This window comes from Nicotiana tabacum, chromosome 3 (genome assembly GCF_000715075.1).
Source record: "Nicotiana tabacum cultivar K326 chromosome 3, ASM71507v2, whole genome shotgun sequence".
In the NCBI taxonomy this organism is placed as follows: domain Eukaryota; kingdom Viridiplantae; phylum Streptophyta; class Magnoliopsida; order Solanales; family Solanaceae; genus Nicotiana; species Nicotiana tabacum.
The window spans coordinates 205,292,964-205,307,782 of record NC_134082.1 but is presented as its reverse complement, the minus strand read 5'-3'; positions in this window follow the sequence as shown (position 1 = coordinate 205,307,782).

The following is a 14,819-nucleotide window of genomic DNA, read 5'->3' as shown; positions in this document are numbered from 1 at the left end:
TTTAGCACAAAAGGTTTACAGAATACAGAAATATTAACAATAAATGAAGCCACGTAAAAATCATATTAACAAGCTCGAATTCTTGAACCCTGAACCAGAGATTCTGAGTTCTTTCCCCAACAGAGTCGTCAGAGCTGTCACACCTCCTTTTACCTACCCCCGAGAGGGTATAAGGTAGTTTTTTCCAATTTAAATGATAATCGAAACGGGATTAATTATTAGATTCAGAGTTGCCACTTGGGATAGTTTATGGTGTCCCAAGTAACCGGTTTAAAATCCCTAATCAAGGAAGTTTGACTCTATTTACGGTCTGTGAACACAGAAATCCGGGTAAGAAATTTTGTTAACCCGGGAGAAGGTGTTAGGCATTCCCGAGTTCCGTGGTTCTAGCACGGTCGCTTTGATCTTACTTGGCTTATTAAATTGTCTAATTACTTATTTTAGATCCTATGTGTATTTGCCTCTTTTGATTAAAAAGTATCTTAAAACAGGTCACGCATACGTGTACCCATTTGTTTGGCGCGTCAAAAATCATGTCACGTGAACATGACCACAATTAATAACGCTTTATTATTATTAAGAAAGTTTGGCCGAAGTTGCGCGAACGCATACTCCAGTTTTGTTTTTAGAAACCGTGTCTATATCACGCGAATGTGTACGTAATCACGATAATAAATTCAAAACGTGCCTAAAGCACTCTCTCAGTGTACAGTAACACAACTCGTTGTTGGCTTTTCCAATATCTCATAAAATAATGGTTTCCCCATTTTTTGAAGAAATGTGACCTACTCACTATTCCTTCCTCAACTTAATTGCTAAAATGCTTACAAGGACAGAGGAGATCAGATGCAACAGTTTAGGCCAAAGGGGAAAGCGTGTGTTTTAAAAGATTTTAATTGCTAAAAAAATTTGCACTGGTTATATTGTAATAAATGACTAGGCCATTGGTCATTACTTTTGGCCCAGATAATTCCAACCTCCCATAACCCATATAAGATCAAATACAGTAGCTCAAACACCGCCATCCATTTTAAGGCAATGAAAACACTAAAAGAAAATATTCACCACAAATGACTAAGCACGGTATGGATTCACACGCAATCAACATAGAACACTAATCGAGAGAAAATTAAACAAAACACTATTCTAAAGCTCAAATCACCCAAACAAGTTCAAATAAAGAAGAGTGATACGGAAATAAACCTGCTAAGCCAAAATTCTCTTCAAAAATCAATAAAGTAGCAATGAATACACATGCCTCGATGTGGAGCCGAAATCACAAAACAAAAACCAACAACCGAGTTTGATCCGGAAACTAAAATTGACAAACTCAAAATTGACCACGACGAACCTCGAACCGGCAACCTCGAGCACCATACTGTTTCTCGGATCTGAGCTTGACCGGACAACCTCAAAAGGATGGGGATATGAACAGGACAACAAACAGAACTCAGGACCTCTCCTTCGAGTAGAAGAAACAAAAACGACTTTGTGTATGTGTGTGTCTTTGTGTTTCTGTCCGTGTGAGTTCCGGCGAGTGGGTGGTGAAGAATGTATGTATGTGTGTGTTTTGTGTGTCGCAACTGAAGTAAGGTCACTGGGTTCGAGCGTGCTGCTTTAGGGTGGAGGAAACGAGTGTGGTGTTAGGTCTTATAAAAGGTGAAAAGATGAAGGTCATGGGGTTTTTGTGTTCTCGATAGTTGGGTTTTGAAGAAGACGAGCTCGAGGTTCTTTTGTAGCTGAATCTTTTCTCAAATCAGAAACGGCTGTGTGCCTTAGGTCTTAGGATCTGTCATTTTTTGTTAAAGAAGAAAAAGGGTCTCAGGTTTCAATTTTGTGAAAAACGGCTGATGTATCTAGGGTGTATTTTTTTTATTCTCCCTCGGATGATTGTAGAGTATAGGGATATAGGTTTTGTAGGGTTTTTTTAGGTTAAGGGGTATGAGCCTAGGAATTATGGGCTTGGGAATTATGGGCTAGATCTGAAATTTAGGCCTAAAAATGGGTCGTTTAAGCCCAAATTTTATTCTTTCCCCGCGAACAAGACTAAAAATACGATCTCATTTATTAATTAATCCTACTTAAGTAAAATAACTATTAAAATAAGACTGACCGTTAAAACAAAACTATTTTTGGTATTTTTCAGGATTAAAACTGACGGCAAAACATTAATGAAACTATTTTTTTGTAATTTTTATTTTCTTGTAATAAAATAAAGTAAAAGAGTCAAAATTAGTTGAAATAGCAATATTAAGCCTAAATTAAATATTTACATGCTAAAATATAAAAAATCTTGAGGAGGGTCAAAAATTACATGTCTACAAAGACATGTTGGCCGACATTACGACATCCACACTGATTGGGTACCCATCCATAATAGAAGCGACTAGAACTGCCCAAGAGATTGAGAGATTTATTTCATTTTGGCATGGGTCTAGTGTGCTACACACAAATGCATGCCATCCTTTTGCCTCAAAATTGAGGGTGTTTCGCTGAATATGAACCCCTGCTCTCAGCAAGCCATGGGCGAGCTGCATCGCCCAATGTGAACTTCTTCGGGTATTGCACAGGCTCCACATCCTCAAACCTTAAATATGCGTTTAGGATGCTCTGATCGAACCTCACTTTCATATTCCTCACTTTCGTCACGTTGGTCTCCTTCTTTATATGCGCCACATTGGCGTAACATTCCTGGACTAGGTGCTCTTTGGCATCCACCTCTCAAGGCCGGAAACTCTGGTATCAACCCCTCGACCATCATTCGGGATATCATCCTCATCCATTGTAGCAGCTAGTGCGTGGGGGCATGTATAAATTAGGTTCTTGAATCCTGGCTGTCACCTTCCAAACCCTCGGGAGTTCTCTCTAAGGTGGAAGGTTCATCTAGGAGTCGAAATCTCCCCTGAAGCTGTTATGGCTGTGATTGAACATCAGGTTGCTCTTGCACAAAGTCGCCCTCCGATGCTTCCCTAGATAGGACATATAAACTTGATTCAGCGAGCTCTGCAACTCTACCTCTCCCTACTGTTGCCTTTTTGGATATAGCTCTTTGTAAGGCGAGTGGTAAGGTACTCTTGCCTCAGCCTTGGGAAGGTTCACCCCTCCCCTTTGATGTATCACCACGACCACGTGACCTAACTATTTTCTGCAATAAAGAGCAACAGGAGTCAGTTCTAGTTTAAGTGCAGAATAGCAGACAGTTGCAGAACAGAATATGTTGTAGGGTGAGGAAGTGCGATTTGCATAATTGCAAGTGCGGCTGCAGGTTGGGTTGTGCGAACCGCACAATTTGAAAGTGCGGCCGCAGTGATGAAACTACGGTCTGTACAATTTTGAGTGCGACCCCACATCTGAAGTGCGGTTCGCACATTTTTTAGTGCAGTCGCACAGTGGATACCTTAAAAATGGTAACTCTCTGAAGACAGAGAATGACCTGATCTACGGCCGCACATACTTTTCTACAGCCGTGATTGAATTTCTGTGGACCACATAATTTTAAGTGCGGTCCGCACATTCTTGCCTAACCAAATGCCCTAACCTATAGTTCTGCGGACCGCACAATTCCTTGTGTAGCCGCACATTTCAAAATTTATCGGGCAGAGTTCTTAGGGTTTCAATTTTATACGCAATTTGAAAATGGTAGCAGCAATTAAACATTATAAACAAGATAATTATTCCCCAAATAACAAGTAGGAGATTACCCAACACAGTATACACCCCACATAGATATGAAATTAACAAATGGTCAAAAAATAACTAACAAATTATAAATTAACTTAAGAAAAATGAAGAATTCTAGAAATGATTTGAACATACCAGTGATGAAATGGTGTTAAGGAATGATCAAAGATGCTAAATTAGTTGGCAGATGAGTGAATCAGTTGTTTTCAAGATTTTTGCCTTTGTATTAATTTCTCATAAATTGGAAAAGTTTCAACAGTAGAATGAGGTTTACTATTTATACTTAGCAGGTTAATGGTTTAAGAGACAAGTGCGGCCGCAGAATCCCTTCTGCGGTTCGCACTCTGTTACCCATTGCTCAAATTCCCTTCGTTGAACTGCGATCCGCAAAATTACCCGTGCGACCACAGATTTTGGTGCAGACCGCAGATTTTGGTGCGGACCGCAGATTTCCTGGTACAATCGTACTTTGGCCATTTCTCTGACAAGCAAACTTCAGAGTGTGTGCAGTTTTTCATCTCAATTTGTGTAGTCCGCACAAGAATTGTGCGGCCGCAGTTCCCTTCTACTATGGCATTCAAAATTGTATGGTCCGCACTTTTTCCATACTTAGCCAATTTTTGCTGAGCACAGTTCCTGTAAAGCGCACCCATTCCTGCAACACACTTCAAAACCTGTTAGCACAAAATAAGACCTATCTAAAAAAGAAGAAAAAGAAAAAAGAAACATGGGTTGCCTCCTAAAAAGTGCCTGATTTAATGTCGTGGCACAACACAGATTACCATCATTTGATATGAATTACTGCCACGATGTGGCCATCACCAATGTTTCCCAGATAATGCTTCACCTAGTGACCATTGACTCTAAATGCCTCATCATTTTTATTCTTCAAGTCCAATGCACCAAAGGGTATCACACCCACAACCTCAAACGGGCCACTCCATTTAGACTTTATCTTTCAGGGAAACATCTATAACTGAGAATTGAACAACAACACAAGATCACCTTCTTTAAACTCTTTGTTCTGAATTTACTTGTCATGGAGGTATTTTATCTTCTCTTTGTATAAGGACGAACTTGTGTATGCATGGTACCAAAACTCACCCAACTCATTCAAATGTGCCACCCTTAAGTTGGCGACGACATCCCACTAAAAATTCAACTTCTTTAAAGCTCACATGGCTTTGTGCTCAAGTTTCACCAAAAGATGACAAGCTTTTCCAAACACCAACTAATATGGAGACATTCCGATAGGTGTTTTGTAAGCTATCCTATAATCCCATAAAGATTCATCAAGTTTCTTTGACCAATCCGTCCGGTTAGCATTCACTGTTTTGGACAAAATAGTTTTTATCTCCCGATTGGAGACTTCCACTTGACTACTTACTTATGGATGATAGGGAGTCGTGACTTTATGAGTGATACTTGGTGAGTAAGGTGTCGAAAGTTTGTTGCAAAAATGCCCCATCACTTATGATAGCCCTTGGAGTGCCAAATCTTGTGAAAATATTCTACTTCAAAAACGCCATCACACTTCTCGCTTCATTGTTGGGTAAAGCAATGGCCTCGACCCATTTGGACACATAATAAACCGCGACCAAGATGTAGGTGTTTCCATAAGAACTCACAAAAGGACCCATAAAGTCAATACCTCACACATCGAAAATATCAATCTCCAAAATGGGGGTGAGGGGAATTTCATTTTTCTTTGAGATTCCACTAGCCCTTTGACATTCGTCACAATGCTTGACGAGATCACTTGCATCCTTGTAAAGAGTGGGCCAATAGAAGATGCAACTTAGCACTTTGGTCGCCATTCTTGCTCTACCATGGTGACCACCACATGGCGAAGAATGACAAGCCAATGACTTTCAACTTGTTCCTCCTCCGGTACACATCTTCTAATCACTCCATTCGTACAAATCCGGAAAAGGTATGGTTCATCCCAATAATAGTCTTGGCAATCCCGTTTGAGATTCTTCCTTTGGTTAGAAGAGAACTCATCCAGGATGATACCACTTACAAGAAAATTATCTAGATCCACGAACCATGGCACCTCTTTCATTGAAATAGCCAAGAGTTTCTCATCAGGGAAGGAGTCATTGATTTCAAGGCTATCATGCGACCTCCCCTCCTCCTCCAAACAATACAAGTGGTCCGCCACTTGGTTTTCACTTCCATTTAGATCTTGGATGTCTATATCAAACTCTTGTACTCATCTCATCAACCGGTCTTTGGAATCTTTCTTGCTCATAAGATAACAAAGTGCCGCATGATTCGTATGGACAATTACTTTTGCACCCATCAAGTACTGGCAGAACTTCTCAATAGCAAACACAATGTCAAGGAGCTCTTTATCTGTAACAGTGTAGTTGACTTGGGCTCTATTCGTGGTTATACTTGCATAATAGACCGGATGAAAAAACTTGTCGATGTGTTGCCCCAAAATAGCCCATACCGCTACATCAGTTGCATCGCACATGAGCTCAAAAGGAACACTCCAATTTGGAGCGGTGATGATGGGAGTAGTAGTCAACTTGAGCTTTAGCAATTCAAAGGCTCTTATGCAATCATCATTGAAATGGAACTTAGCAACTTTCTCCAAAAGCTTGCACAACGGGTTCACCACCTTGAAGAAACTTCGCAAGCCTTTCACTGAAATTGGAGGTGAAAGTTTAGAAATCACCTCTATCTTTGCCTTTTCGACTTCAATACCATTCTTTGAGATCTTGTGGCTAAGGATCATGCCTTCCTAAACCATGAAATGACATTTCTACCAATTGAGTACCAAGTTTGTTTCTTCACATCTTGCCAACACTTTGTCCAAGTTTTCGAGACAATCATCAAAAGAATTCTCGACCACCGAGAAGTCATCCATGAAGACTTCAAAGTAATCCCCAATTATGTCCGTGAAGATCGCCATCATACACCTTTGAAAAGTCTCTGATGCACTGCATAACCCAAATTGCATTCGTGAGAAGGCGAAAGTACCACAAGGACATGTAAAAGTAGTTTTCTCTTGATCCTCCGGAGCAATAAGAATTTGATTGTAGCCGGAATACCCATCAAGGAAACAATAGAAAGCATGACCGGCCAATCTATCAAGCATTTGATCTAGGAAGGGAAGTGGAAAATGGTCCTTCCTTATGATTTTGTTAAGCTTACGGTAGTCCATACACGCTCTCCACCAAGTCACTGTTCTTGTAGGAATCAAATCATTCTTATCATTGGTGATCACCGTCATGCTCCCTTTCTTTGGAACACATTGAACCGGAGAAGTCCACGAACTATTGAAAATGGGGTAGATAACCCCAGCATCCAACCACTTGATGATCTTCTTTTTGACAACTTCTTGCATGGATTCGTTTAGTCTCCTTTGATGTTTAATAGATAGTTTGGCACCCTCCTCCAAGTTAATCTTGTGCATGCAAAATGCGGGGCTTATTCCCCGAATATCCGTCAATGTCCATCCAATAGCCTTCTTCCTCTTTTGTAGCACAGCCAATGTAGAATCTACCTGCACGTTAGTCAAGCAAGAGGAAAGAATTACTGGTAAAGTAGAAGAAGGGCCAAGAAATTCATACCGAAGATGTAGAGGCAACGACTTCAACTCCAAGATAGGAGGCTCCTTGATTGAGGGCTTTGTTGGATGAGTTTTCCTTTTTTTAAGATTCAAGGACAATTTGTGGGGCTCATAAATGTACGACCCCATTCCTTGCAATGAGTTCACACATTCCATGAAGCCATCAATCTCGACATCATCAAAGTTGATCATGATGTCCTCCAATGTATCATCAACATTCATCGCATCACTTGTTTCATTACAATCACACTGGTCACCAAGTCCATGAAAGAACACACCTCTTTGCTATTGGGTTGCCGCATGGACTTACACACATGGAAAACTACTTTTTCATCACCAAGCCGGAAGGTACGTTCTCCGACTTCAACGTCAACTAGAGCCTTTCTCGTAGCAAGGAAAGATCTACCAAGAATAATCGGCACCTCATAATCAACTTCACAATCAAGAATGACAAAATCCACCGAAAGAATGAATTTATCAACTCGAACCAATACATCCTCAATCACTCCCAATGGTCTCTTCATAGTACGATCGGTCATTTGTAATCTCATAGATAGTCTTGGTTGCCCAATTCCCAAAGTTTTGAAAACAAAATAGGACATCAAGTTGATACTTGCCCCAAGATCACAAAGTGCTTTAGCAACTCGGCACTTCCAATGGTAAAAGGGATTGGGAAAGCACCGGGATCTTCCAATTTGGGAGCCATGGAATGTATAATTTCACTCATTTGATGAGTCATTTTGATAGTTTCACAATTCATCGACCGTTTTTTTGTCACCAAATCTTTCATAAACTTTGCATAATCGGGCATTTGCTCCGAGAATTCAACTAATGGCAAGATGGATAGACTCCTCATCACGTCAATGAACTTTTTGAATTGATTCTCACCATTTTTCTTGGCAAGCCTTTGAGGATATGGGGGAGGAGGCCTATGCATTGGTGCCTTAGCCTTTTGCACTACCGGTTCTGGTATGTCAATAATATGATCCCTAGACGGGTTCACTTCCTCATGAGCTTCCTCCACATTGTCATCAATATTAATTTGCACTTCATCATTTGCTTGAACCACATTGTCCGGTCTCTGATCTTCTTGCAATACTTGCTCATCATCAACAAATTTCCTTTGATTTGAGGTGGGTGCATCCCCACATTTTCCACTCCTTGTAGTAACGGCCATGGCATGTCCCTTGTTGTTCCCACCCCTTGGGTTCACCACCGTGTCACTTAGCAATGCTCCCTTTGGACGAGTGTTTAGAGCTTGTGAGATTTGCCTCATTTGAACTTTCAAGTTGCGAATTGATGTGTTGTGTGAGGCTAGTTGGGCATCAGAGTTGGCATTTTTCTCCATCATTTGTTTGAACATATTCTCAATTCATCCCAAGTATAAGGACGCGAGTTACTCGGTTGTTGATACATCGGGGGTCTTTGAAAACCCGACCCCCGATTGCCTTGATTATTGTTCCATCTCCCTTGATTGTTATCTCCCCATTATCCTTGATTTTTTCCACTCCAATTGCCTTGATTATTTCCACTACTCCAATTTTCTTGATTGTTGTTATTATTCCAATTACTTTGGTTGTTAGAATTCTAATTACCTTGAGGCCATCATTGTTGTTGATTCGGGCCTTGAGAGTTGTTTCTTTTCCCTTGAAAGTTGTTCACGTATTGCACTTCCTCATCGTAGTCATTTTAAGATTCATCTTGATCAAACCCATTATCTTCTTGCACATAGAACCACACGGTTTTGCACCTGTGGACCCTTGGGCCTCCTTTTCTTCACCATCATGTTAAATCCCTCCATGGCATTGACTTGCTTAGGATTTTGCACTTGTTAAAGTTGAGCTTCAACTCGGCAATGGCTTGCCCATGATCATGCAATTCTTTATGTAGGTGAATTATGGTCGGATCACCTTGAGGAACATTTTCTCTACTTTGCAATGCCGATGAAGTATCCGCCATTTCATCCAAAATCTCACAAGCTTCCGCATGCGATGTTGTCATGAAATTTCCACTGGCAGGTTGGTTGACCACGCATTGATTGGTAGTGTTGATCCCTCGATAGAAAGTTTGTTGAATTATAGCCTCCGTCATGTCATTATGGGGAATTCTTTGACCATTGTTCGATACCTCTCTCATATTTCATGCAATGACTCATTGGGCTCTTGTTTGAATGCTAGAATCTCGTCTCTAAGAGTAGACATATGCCCAGAAGAAAAGACCTTGGAAATAAATTTCTCCGCCAATTCATCCCATGTATGGATGGAATAGTTTGGCAATCTCTCAACCGATCCAAGGCTTTCTCCCGTAGAGAGAAAGGAAATAGCATCAACCTTAAAGCATCCTCGGAGACATTTGTTTATTTACTCCCCCAACAAGTATCCACAAACCCCTTTAAGTGTTTGTATGCATTTTGACTCGGAGCCCCGGTGAAGAATCCACGTTGCTCTAGCAATGTGAGCATTACATTTGTGATTTGAAAGTTGCCCGCCCTAATGTGGGGCGGGAAAATGGCACTTGCATACCCTTCATTCGGCAACATTCGGTATGGAGCTGCTCTTGGTCGAGGTGGGGTGGAGGACATTATCTTGAGGCGCCCGGCCTCTTCTACTTGCTTGAGGTTCAAGAGGAACCTCTTCAACTTGGTCATCTTCAATGTCCACTTTCCCCAAAGGCATGTTTCCGAGTTGATCATTGTTGTTTGTCATTATGGTACCTACAATTGATTCACAAAAATCAGTAACAAGGAAGGAAAAGAAGATAATTCACACACAAAACCAAATATATAACTAAATACATTTTTAGCTCCCCGGCAACGGCGCCAAAAATTGTTCTCGTCCAAGTTACACCTCTATTTGAGGTTATAAAATGGTCGATGCAATACTAATACCCAACAAGGAGTCAAGGTCGATTTTCCACAGGGGGATATGAATGAGACTTAGGAGTATATACTTTAATGAATGAGCTTGAATTACTCAAATTTCACTTTCACAAAATTAGATTGTTTCTAAGTCTAAGTTAAACTAAGATTATCAATTAAGAATTTAAACTAGGAATTTTTTTTTGTTGTTTTTCAAATGACATAAAAGACCTAGGGCTATGACCTTCACCTAGGTGTTTGCCTAACGGATTGTAAATTTTAAAGCTTGTTTTGTTGGTCGAAGTGTATTATACCTATCAACACTCAATACCTCTCGGTAAAAGAGTAATTTTGCCCAATTCGACTTTCTCAAGGCCAAATGGATATTGAACAAAATGGTCGATAAAAAACTCAAGGCCAATTCGGCTTTCTCAAAGCCAAATGAGTATCTTTTGAATTACCCAATTTCTTGTTAGCCAAGTTTTCCTAGACTAAGTCTCTCTTTCTCAAGTAGAGACCAAGTCAAATAGGCATGAACTAATATTTACAACAACTAATTCTACAATTAAAAAAAAAGAACAAGGCCAAATAATAAACACCCAACCATTAACAAGTAATAAATCAAACATTCATTACACTCTAGGGTTGGGTCACAACCCTAGTGAAAATCTAGCTACTCATGCTTAAAACAGAAGAAATAAAAGAAGAAAGGATAATCAAACTCATATTGATAATTAAAATAAAGAAATCTATGTTCAAAAAGCTTAAAATAGCAAAAACTACTAAAGAGAGTAAAGAAAAACGTCTATTGTGGCTATTGATATTCAAAACTTGGCAATAATTGTGCGGTTCGCACTTCCTTTGAACTTGATATGCAAACTCTCTGAACTTTTGCTCTTGCTTAGCTTCTGTGGCCGCACATTTCATGTGCTGACCGCACTTCTTACAGTCCTCTGATAAATTTGTCTTCACATTCTGCGGCAGCAGATGATATTCTGTTGTCCGCATTTTGAGCTTTTATGCCTGTTTTTGTCCTTGAGTTCAGATCACTCCTTCTTGAGTTGGATTTCATCTTAGCAGCTCATTTTTCAATACTCCTGCAGTTAAGCATATTTCATCAGTTTTTGGGAACACAATTAAACGCTTTTGGACTAAAACGAAAGTTAAAAGGCGCTAATAAGTAGTCAAAATTCCTACTTATCCCCTTCTCACACCGGCCCGGTACGAATACAGGCTTTTCAACCTTAAAATCGGCGGTTATCGAGCACCCACCTGGGATGAACGTGCTCAGAGGGGTTTCTGCCGTTGGTTCCTCGATAGCAGTACGCAACACGGTCTCCTAGACAGCGGGCCGTGATGTAGAAGGAGTTTCTTTTTGGGGAACAGTTTTTGAAGTCTTCGCCATTTCTTTTAAAATAGAGGGAAAAATGAGAAAAAGAGGAAGTTATAGCAGTACACTTGATGATTTGGGGTGGAAACAAACAAAGTTCTCACAAATGATCTCAAGAAATAAGAATACAAAGTGCCAGAAAATTGGGAAATTTCTAAAGAGCAAGCTTGAATGTAAAGTTTGAATGAAGGAAGAATGAGGTACTTATAGTTTTCAAACTACGGTTCGCATCCAGAAAGTGGCCGACCGACAACTGACAGGTATTTAATGCCACTAAGATTGATTGACGCGATGTTTTGTTTATATTGTCATTCCTGTCGCCTGATATCGAGGTGAGAATCGGGAGTTCATGTCATTTCTCGTCGTCTACTCTCCGAAAAATGAGGGGACTATCTGTATACGGTATAAATCGAACTCGTTTACGACATGGTAGATCGGGCTCGGAACATGAAGAACCAAAGATCGACCCCCGGTTCCACCAGGCCAGAATTCGAGATTGGAAATATCCGTCCTCTAGAATATTGAGTCTGTGATCCCGGAATCAACCCTAACTCCGAACGAGCTCAAGATAACATTGTCAGTGTAACCAACAGAATACCGAAATAACATAAGGCCGTAATATCCGTAACTGGTTGGATCTTGCGGCAGGAATCTCGGCACATATCAATAAGGAACTGACAAATCAGTAAATCAGGAGATTTTTACCTTTTATAGAATTGTACCTAAAGTAGGACTCCCATGCTATATAAAAGGAGTCTGATAACTTGTAAAGCACATTGTAACATGCATTCCAAAACAATATATTATTTTTCTCATTAAACTCTAATTTTATATGTGTCCCGATACCGATCGAAGTTCATCCAGTTCAAGGGTGGCTAATCTCCCAAGGCTGTAACTATTCAATTCCTGTGGTTTGAATTTATTTTATCATTGTTTATTTCAATTGCAACTCAATTCATCGCTTCATGTCAAGTTAATCCACGTATCCTTAAAACCACTTATAAAGTTAATTGTTATCTGATTTTGAGGGCAAATACTGAGGTAAATGCACAAAGATCTTTTCTGCTTTTAATCTTGGGTTCACGACTAAATCTTTTCTCCAATTTGCTTTAGATTTTTTTGTCTTAATCTACGTCTCTTCTAATGCTCATAATTCTTTAAATTCTTTCATAACATGTCTGTCTCCAACACTTTCTGAACTCTTTCTCAAAATTTTAGTTTGTTTCCATTTGGTTCATAAAACTAAAAGATTTGTTTTTTTTCCTTTTGGTTTTGGGAAAACAAACAAAAGAAGCAAAAGCAAATAAGGAGGAGAAAAGAAGAATGATTCCTAGAAGAACAAGTTTGGTAGTGACTTCCTTGGAAAAATAAAGAATGACAACCCTACGGTCTTAAAGCTTGACTTGCATTGTGAAGGTCTTGCCAAGAAACTTAAACCAATTAGCCATTTAGAAGGTAATTAACAAGGCATATAACGTCATAATTTAACAAAATAACATGTTACAATAGGTTACATGATATTTATAGAGTAAAATTTTCTACAGTATCTAAGTAGATACATATAAATTAAATTCAATTTAAATAAAATGAAACATCAGTCATTACTTAACTAATTAACTTCAATACTATTCTGATCTACAACGAGCAAATCATTTACGGAGAATGATTGAATTGTTAGTTCTTTTTATAAGGTAAATTTTGTGAATATTTTGACCGAGTATAAAAAAAAAGTATTATCATTTGACTAAAATGAATGTGAGACAATAAGAACTTCTTAGGCCGTTAGTAGGTCAAGTTTGTTTGATAATATGAAGCGGGTAAGATTTTATTTTTGCTATAGCCTTTAAATGGGTTTCTTGAAATTGGAAGTTTTATAATTTTTTTGTTTCCAATATAATTTTACATATTCTCCTTCACCTACCTAATAATAATATTCTTATAATGTTGAAATTACTATAGATTTTCAGGATACCATTTTACTGAATATTATCACAGTTTCTTGAAATTGGAAGTTTCCATGATCTTTTTCGATTCTAATTTTACAGATTCTACTTCACCTACCCAATAATATTCTTATTATATTGAAATTGCTTAAATTTTCAGGATATCATTTTGCTGAATATTGCCAATTGCTAAACTTGAACAAGACAAGTTAAAGGCCCCAAAACAAAGCTCTCCTTTGACGATAATGACGAGATGAAGAAGGTCAGTACTAAAAAGTTTTTGGTGAAAATTTTCTCACAAAATAATATTTTAATTTTACTTAGCTTCTTTCTATTGATTCATTTGACCATAATAGAATGTGATATTGTTCCTAGATCCTTGTACTTTTTTTATAAATAACTTGCTTCTCAAGCAGCCTAATTACATCTTTAATTATTATGTATGTTCTCTTCTTTTTTTCAAGATTGTTTTTGGCATATTTCTGTCCGTCTGAAAGAGACATTACACCAGGTTATTTTTTTGCTTTAACTCGTAATGAGTGTTGAAGTAATTTCTGGTAATTTAATGTAAGTTCGTGAAATTTTTTACAACTCTTTCTGTTTGCGCTGCAACAATTTCATGTCAAAGAGTTGGGATAAAATTCATTAAAATTTCAATAATTTTCGGGTTAAATACACTAGATGCCAACATGTTATGATTGACTCATTCAACAACATTTATCCTATTCTTGATCGGTTAAAAATACAGCAATTAAAATTAGGGCTCTTCATTTTCTAAAGGTTTTTCTCCCTAATGGTAGCCATGTTATGGGTTACATTATCTTTAGAAAAATCTATTGTAAAGTCTTTCGAGACAGCAGTCCTTAACTAAATGAAAATTGTATTGTAATATGATACTCTTAATTAAAAGTCAAACGAACAATATTTTGTTATGTTAAAAATCAAGAAATAAGGTAGATTGACTACAATCTATAAGTTCGTTAAAAATAAGACATACAAACAATATCGAGTTGGATTGACACCATTAATTTTGAATTTTCTAAAGAGTACCCGAGTTTGAAATCTAAAATCGTATTTTTTTTAGGTTGGAGACTTAGAGATTGTCTTTTTTAGATTAACTCTAAGGAAACATAATTTAGAGGCATTTGTTGTATGATAACTAGTAGCTACAAAATTTAGATGCTCTTTCCGAATTTTTCTTAATAAACCCAAATGGTGAATTAACGTATGAATTAGTGTATGATTTAACTCAAATATATGTTGTTATGGATATTTTCTTTCTCGTATAGAAGAGAAATAACATATAAATTCATTATTGAATTCTTGATTATTTCGTACGTTTATTAACTCTTTAATAATCGCGCG